The sequence below is a fragment of the Petaurus breviceps genome, unplaced genomic scaffold, assembly GCF_028583685.1.
Source record: "Petaurus breviceps papuanus isolate PSGF00001 unplaced genomic scaffold, PetGlider_PUasm1.0 90804, whole genome shotgun sequence".
Taxonomy (NCBI): Eukaryota; Metazoa; Chordata; class Mammalia; order Diprotodontia; family Petauridae; genus Petaurus; species Petaurus breviceps.
In genome coordinates, this window is record NW_027187348.1 from 13180670 (window position 1) to 13186450 (window position 5781).

Below are 5781 nucleotides of genomic sequence, written 5' to 3' on the forward strand. Positions count from 1 at the left end.
TTCATGTCTGCAGTGTGCTTAAAGCTCCTGAGAAAGAGTCTGTATGGTGTATGAGTTATTATTATATATTATTAACTGCCAGATGCCAAGAATCTACATTTCCCAAGGACAAAACTAAATACAGAACACAGATGCCTGAATTCCAGATCATCGGAAAGCTCTAGGGAAACTAACATATGGCAGGAATATGTTGATAAATATGCTAAATACATATTTAAATGATAATCTGACAAGTGAAATTATAGTGATACCTTTGGGAGAGTTCAGGAAGAGGCAAAATCCATTGACATACTGTTTAGTGAGGAAGAATGACCTAAAGCAGGCAGGGATTTATCTGAATTTGGAATGTCTCCTTCCTGCACTGCAGAGGGCAACAATAACTGGAAAGGGAGATACTCCATCTCATTATCAATGAAGCCTGGTAGCAGGCAACTCTAAATGTGATACCTACTTCTCAGTCTTGTAGTGTGGACATTTCTTCCTTTGAAGTAGCACAGGTTGTACCAGGGACTAAAGTTGCATTAACTCAGCTGCTTATTTTTTCTGTTGTTCCCTGTAGGTATCAACATGGAGTGAGAAGCGGGATCAAGGTTGGAAAAAAAAGCCTAATGGAATGAGGTACTGCAAAAGAGGACAGAGGATGGGGAGAAGGGACCTGTGTTGATAGCTTTTGCCATTTGCAATCTATTATTAAGGGACTTTGGACAAGAGTGCAGTTGGTTGCTCAGAGCATACAAGGAAGACAGAATTGCTTCCTTCTCTTGCAGCAACAGGAGCGATGTTTGGTGTAGGCTTCTCCAATATGTGTGTGTTGGGTTGGGGGAGACCCATGAGGCAGAGCTATTGCTACTTCTTCTATTGTGACTGGGGAGACCAATGAAACTTAAATTCTATCTAGATCCCAATCAGATTGAAATTTTATGCTACTTATAGGCTTTTTTACAAACCAGATTTGTGATGAAAGAGAGGCTTATGTTTGGACTAATGTGGTGTCTGCCTACCAGGGTGTACAAAAGCAATGGAGAAAGCATTGTGCTTTGATAATTGAGGTTTCCTTACTCTTGATGAGGCAGAAAGAGTGGTTGTGTCAGTGTGAATACTGAGCATTTGCTTTGTTACCTTCACTCTGAGTCATGGAACCACAGGAACTTCCTTATAGTATTATTCTGGGAATTCCCTTACTACTTAGCCACTTAACAGAATTTTTATGTCCCCCAGGATTCAGGTGTCACTGGGTGTGGTTCCAAGGCAAAACTTAGAGTATACTCAAGAAAGAAAATTTTCTCTGTTAAAAAAAGAAAGATCTTCATCTTTCTGTGAGAAAAAGAGGAATTTGGGCATAACTTGACACTGCTGATAGGATTGGGGTGGGCTTAAGGTATGAGTTTGTTGGCAAAGTGAGGAACTTGACTACAGATTCTACAAATGGACTGGATTGTGTGTTTGTGAAGTTCTCTTATCTGCAGTATAGGGCATCCATGCCTAGGAAGAGTTGAAAAACTTTCTCACAATGGGGAACCTTCAAGAGCCCTGGAATCTCATTTCTATCCCTGCCATAATTTGGATCCTGGTAGATGGAATTTGAAACACCTGAGAGATCAATGTCGAACTATCTTTCTCTTTATGTCAAGAGTAGAGCTGTTGTTCAGACATTTCAGTTGTATCTGATTCTTTGAGACTCCATTTAGGGTTTACTTGGCAAAGATACTAGAGCTGTTTACCATATCTTTTTCCAGTTCATTTTGCAGATAAGAAACTGTGGTAGTTTCTTATAGCTAGTAAGTGTCTGAGGCCAGATTTGAACTCAGGAAGGTGAGTCTTTCTGACTTCAGGCCTGGGTTTCTATTCACTGGGCCACCTACCTGCCACCAGGAGTAGACCTAGGGGATAAAACTTAGTACTTCATCAGCCCTATCATCTGTGACTTGATTTATTTATTTATTTATTTGTTTGTTTGTTTGTTTGTTTGTTTGTTTGTTTGTTTATTTATTTATTTATTTTTGTTTTTGTTTTTTTTTCTTTTTGGAGGGCAATTGGGGAAATCTGTAATTTTATTAAGAAAATGTATGTGCCTCAAACTCATCTTTTGAAACAACAAAGAGAATAGTTAGAACAGAGACTGAAAGATCATTTTTTTGCCTTTGCAAATATAATTGCGTAAATGATTGATGACATATACACTGCAAAGTGTTTTATATATTACCTCACTTGATTCTCATAACAATCCTATTGGATGAGTACTATAGGAGGCATGATTATTATTAGCCTTGTTTAACAAATGAAAAAAAACACCCCTGGTTCAAGGAGGATAAGCAACTTGCCTATAGTCTTATACCTATTAAATGATGAAGCTGGGATCTGAATTCAAATCTCTTCTAGATCCAGCTCTCTTTTTATTATACCCACATTTCCCTTCAGTGTGGGAAGGAAGGAAGGAAGGAAAGAAGGAAAAAAGAGGAAGAAAAAAAAGAAAAGAACAAAAGGAAGGAAGGAAAGAAGTAAACAAGTGCAAGAATAATTAGAACTTTGTGCTGGGCACTATGCTAATCACTTAACAAATATTATCTCATTTGGTCCCCACCATAACCTGGTGAGGTAGTGCTATTATTACCCCCATTTTACAGTTGAGAAAACTGAGGCAGACCGAGGTGAAGTGACTTCCCCAGAGTCACACAGCTAGTAAGTGTCTGATGGTGGATTGTTACTCCAGTCTTCCTGATTCCAGATACAGTGCATTGTACTGTAAGATGCCATCTAGTTACCTTTAAGGTTTGTTTATTTTAACTTTTAAAGAAAAAATAGGGGCAGCTAGGTGGCACAGTGTATAGAGCTCTAGACCTGGAGTCAGGAGGACTTGAGTTCAAATCTAACCTCAGACAATTAACACTTACTAGCTGTGTGACCTTGGGCAAGTCACTTAACCCCAATTGCCCTGCCTTCCCCCCTCTAAAAAAGAAAAAAAAAAGAAAAAGACAAAAGAGAAAAAATACAATATATATGTTATCCAAATTCCTAGCTGGGATTAGTTACTTGCACTATGACCATAACATCACAAATAGAAAGAACAAACCCCACAATAGCATAAAAAAGACCCAAATGTTTCCAAATTACAAGGTATGAGACTGATCTCAAAGAAGAGATATGTAACCTCCCCTTACTCCTTTTGAGAGGTGAAAGATGCAGGGAGTACATGGGTGTGCAACGCTGCATATAATGTCAAAAATTTTTTAGATTTATTGATTTGTTTTGTTGAATTTTTCTTTTCTTCATTTAAAAATTTTCTTCTTTAAAAATATTTATTTTAAGAGATGACTCTCTTGGAGGGGAGAAAGAAAAAGAAGTCTAGAAAATGTAAAAACAAAATACATCAGAAAAAAAATCTATTAAAATGTTTAATAGGTTTTGTTTGGACACAACAGAGACTTCTGGTAGAAACACCCCCACAACTTTCCATGAAAAAGTACATTCTCTGAAAAGAATTCATTTAGCAATTGTTGAAAGGAAGAACTGTGTCCTTTAACTTTGATCATATGGTATTAATGTTGACAGTTGTATTTGACCAGACTTCTGTTGCTTTTCAATGTTGATTTTATTTACATTTTTTGTAGTCATTGTGTACATTTTCTTTTTGACTCTTAAAAGATACATATTTAAACAAAGATAGAAAATAGGAAAGATAAATGAACTCAGTCACACTTCACGTTTAAAAATTATTGTGACTCATTGTGACACATTTTCCTTCTCATATGTAACCTGTAAATAGATACAAACCAAATGGATAAAGAATACTGATTGTCAAGACAACTGCTGCAGTTGGGCAGTCCACGTGCTTCTGCAATGAATGTGTCTTGGATTGGCTCTGCAGAAGGGCAATGAACAGCTGGTCTTAGACCTGAATAGGAGGAAGAGAGAAAGAGATATACTGCATTTGGAAAATGGTACTGTGTTTTAAATGATCTCATCTATTTTCTTACCCCAAACTCCATCTTTTAAATGCTATCATTTTTTTTATGGTGATGCTACATTGTCTTAAATGATGAAAGATGTTAAATCTTTGAATAATCAGATTTTGAGGTGACCCAAATTGTAATAATGGGATGCATGGTGAGTGTTAACAGACAATTGTATATTGAGAAGGTACATAATGCATATCACCTAGGAAATATGCAGGCAGAAAAGGAAATGAGCTAGTCATATAGTGAGAGTGAGCAGATGTATGTTGGTAAATGTTTAACAGTTGGCTCTCAAAAAAAAAGCAACAGGTGATACTTTAAAGTTTAATCTATATTAATAATTCCCCCATCACTTTATTATATCTAGAATAATCAGAAAATAGTGAATCAGGCTCTGATAGATAGTGTTTGGTGATTTCCAAGGTGTAAATGCTCACACTGAAAATTTAACAATTGGCTCTTCTGAGCTGGTTTGAGTTGGCTCCAGCATACCCCTGGAGTGAGGAATGACTGATAGATAGCCTGAGTACTATATTGGTAACCACAGAATATTGAAAGAACCAGAGAATGGCTTTTAATTCAGGCAGATCCTCTGTGGAGACTTTGTGGGAGAAGATGGGAAAAAAAATCCCCAAGGATTAGAAAACAAAAGACTTGGGATCATTACCTTTGATGTGATTATAGAGCCACTGAAATATTGATGCGTATTCAATTTGTAAAAATGTAGGAGTTACTTTTACATAGAGAACATTAACTCGCATGAGAAATCTAGCTTCTAACTTTACTGATTTGTTTGAACTAATAGAAGGAGGAGGAGGAGGAGGAGGGACATTGAAACATTTAAAAATCCACTGAAGAAGACAGACAGATGTTAAGGGAGGGAGAAAAACAAGTAGGGAAACTTTGAAAGTAACATGTTGAATTTATTATATACTTTAGAAATACAAGCTGTACTCTTTTTGTGGTGGCAAAGAATTGAAAACTGAGGGAATGCCCATCAATTGGGGAATGACTGAAGAAGCTGTGGTACATGAATGTAATGGAATACTATTGTTTCAGAAGAAATGGTGAGCAGGCAGATTTCAGAAAAACCTGGAAAGCCTTATATGAACGGATGCTGAGTGAAGTGAGCAGAACCAGGAGAATGTTGTACACAGTAACAACAACATTGTGTGATGACCAGCTGTGATAGATTTAGCTCTTCTCAACAATGCAATGAACTAAGACAATTCCAAAAGACTCATGGATGGAAAATGCTATCCATATCCAGAGAAAGAACTACGGATTCTGAATGCAGATCAAAGCATACTATTTCCTCTTTTTTTCCTTTCTTTCTCGTGGTTTTTCCCTTTGATTCTGATTCTTCTTTACAACATGACTAATGTAGAAATATGTTTAATGTAATTGTACATGTATAGCCTATATCAGATTTCATGCCATCTTTTGGAGGGTAGGAAAAGAGGGGGAAAATTTTAGAACTCAAAATCTTATAAAAGTAAATGTTGAAAACTAAAACTAAAAAAATATTTTTTAAAAAAAAGAAATGGGAGATGTACATAATGGATATTTGGAGAAAATTTTTGCTGCTCATTAAGGTCAGAATAAATTTTTTCTTTAAAAGAATAAAATGTCTTCTTTTGAAAATGCAATGATGAAGTTTCTCAAACAACAAGAGAAAATAAATTTTAAGTTATTCTTTTAGAAGTGGTGAAGGGTAGTGCTGTCCTGTTCACTTTCTATAGTTCATGCCTTCTTGTTGAACATACAAAGGCTATGTTTAGGGATGCAGTCCATGCCTACTTCATGGTTTGTACTTGTGCAATTACTG

General features: G+C 36.3%; 1 long non-coding RNA gene across 2 annotated transcripts; it reads left to right on the top strand.

Annotated features, from left to right (window-relative positions):
* Positions 1-299: 299 nt before the first annotated feature.
* On the top strand, positions 300-5581 carry LOC138147721 (uncharacterized). Of its 2 annotated transcripts, none has more exons than XR_011164870.1 (3): positions 300-618; positions 3764-3938; positions 5013-5581. It is a non-coding gene; the product is annotated as an uncharacterized lncRNA (long non-coding RNA). The 2 variants fall into 2 exon arrangements; XR_011164871.1 differs by having other exon boundaries at positions 4893-5023.
* Positions 5582-5781: the final 200 nt, after the last annotated feature.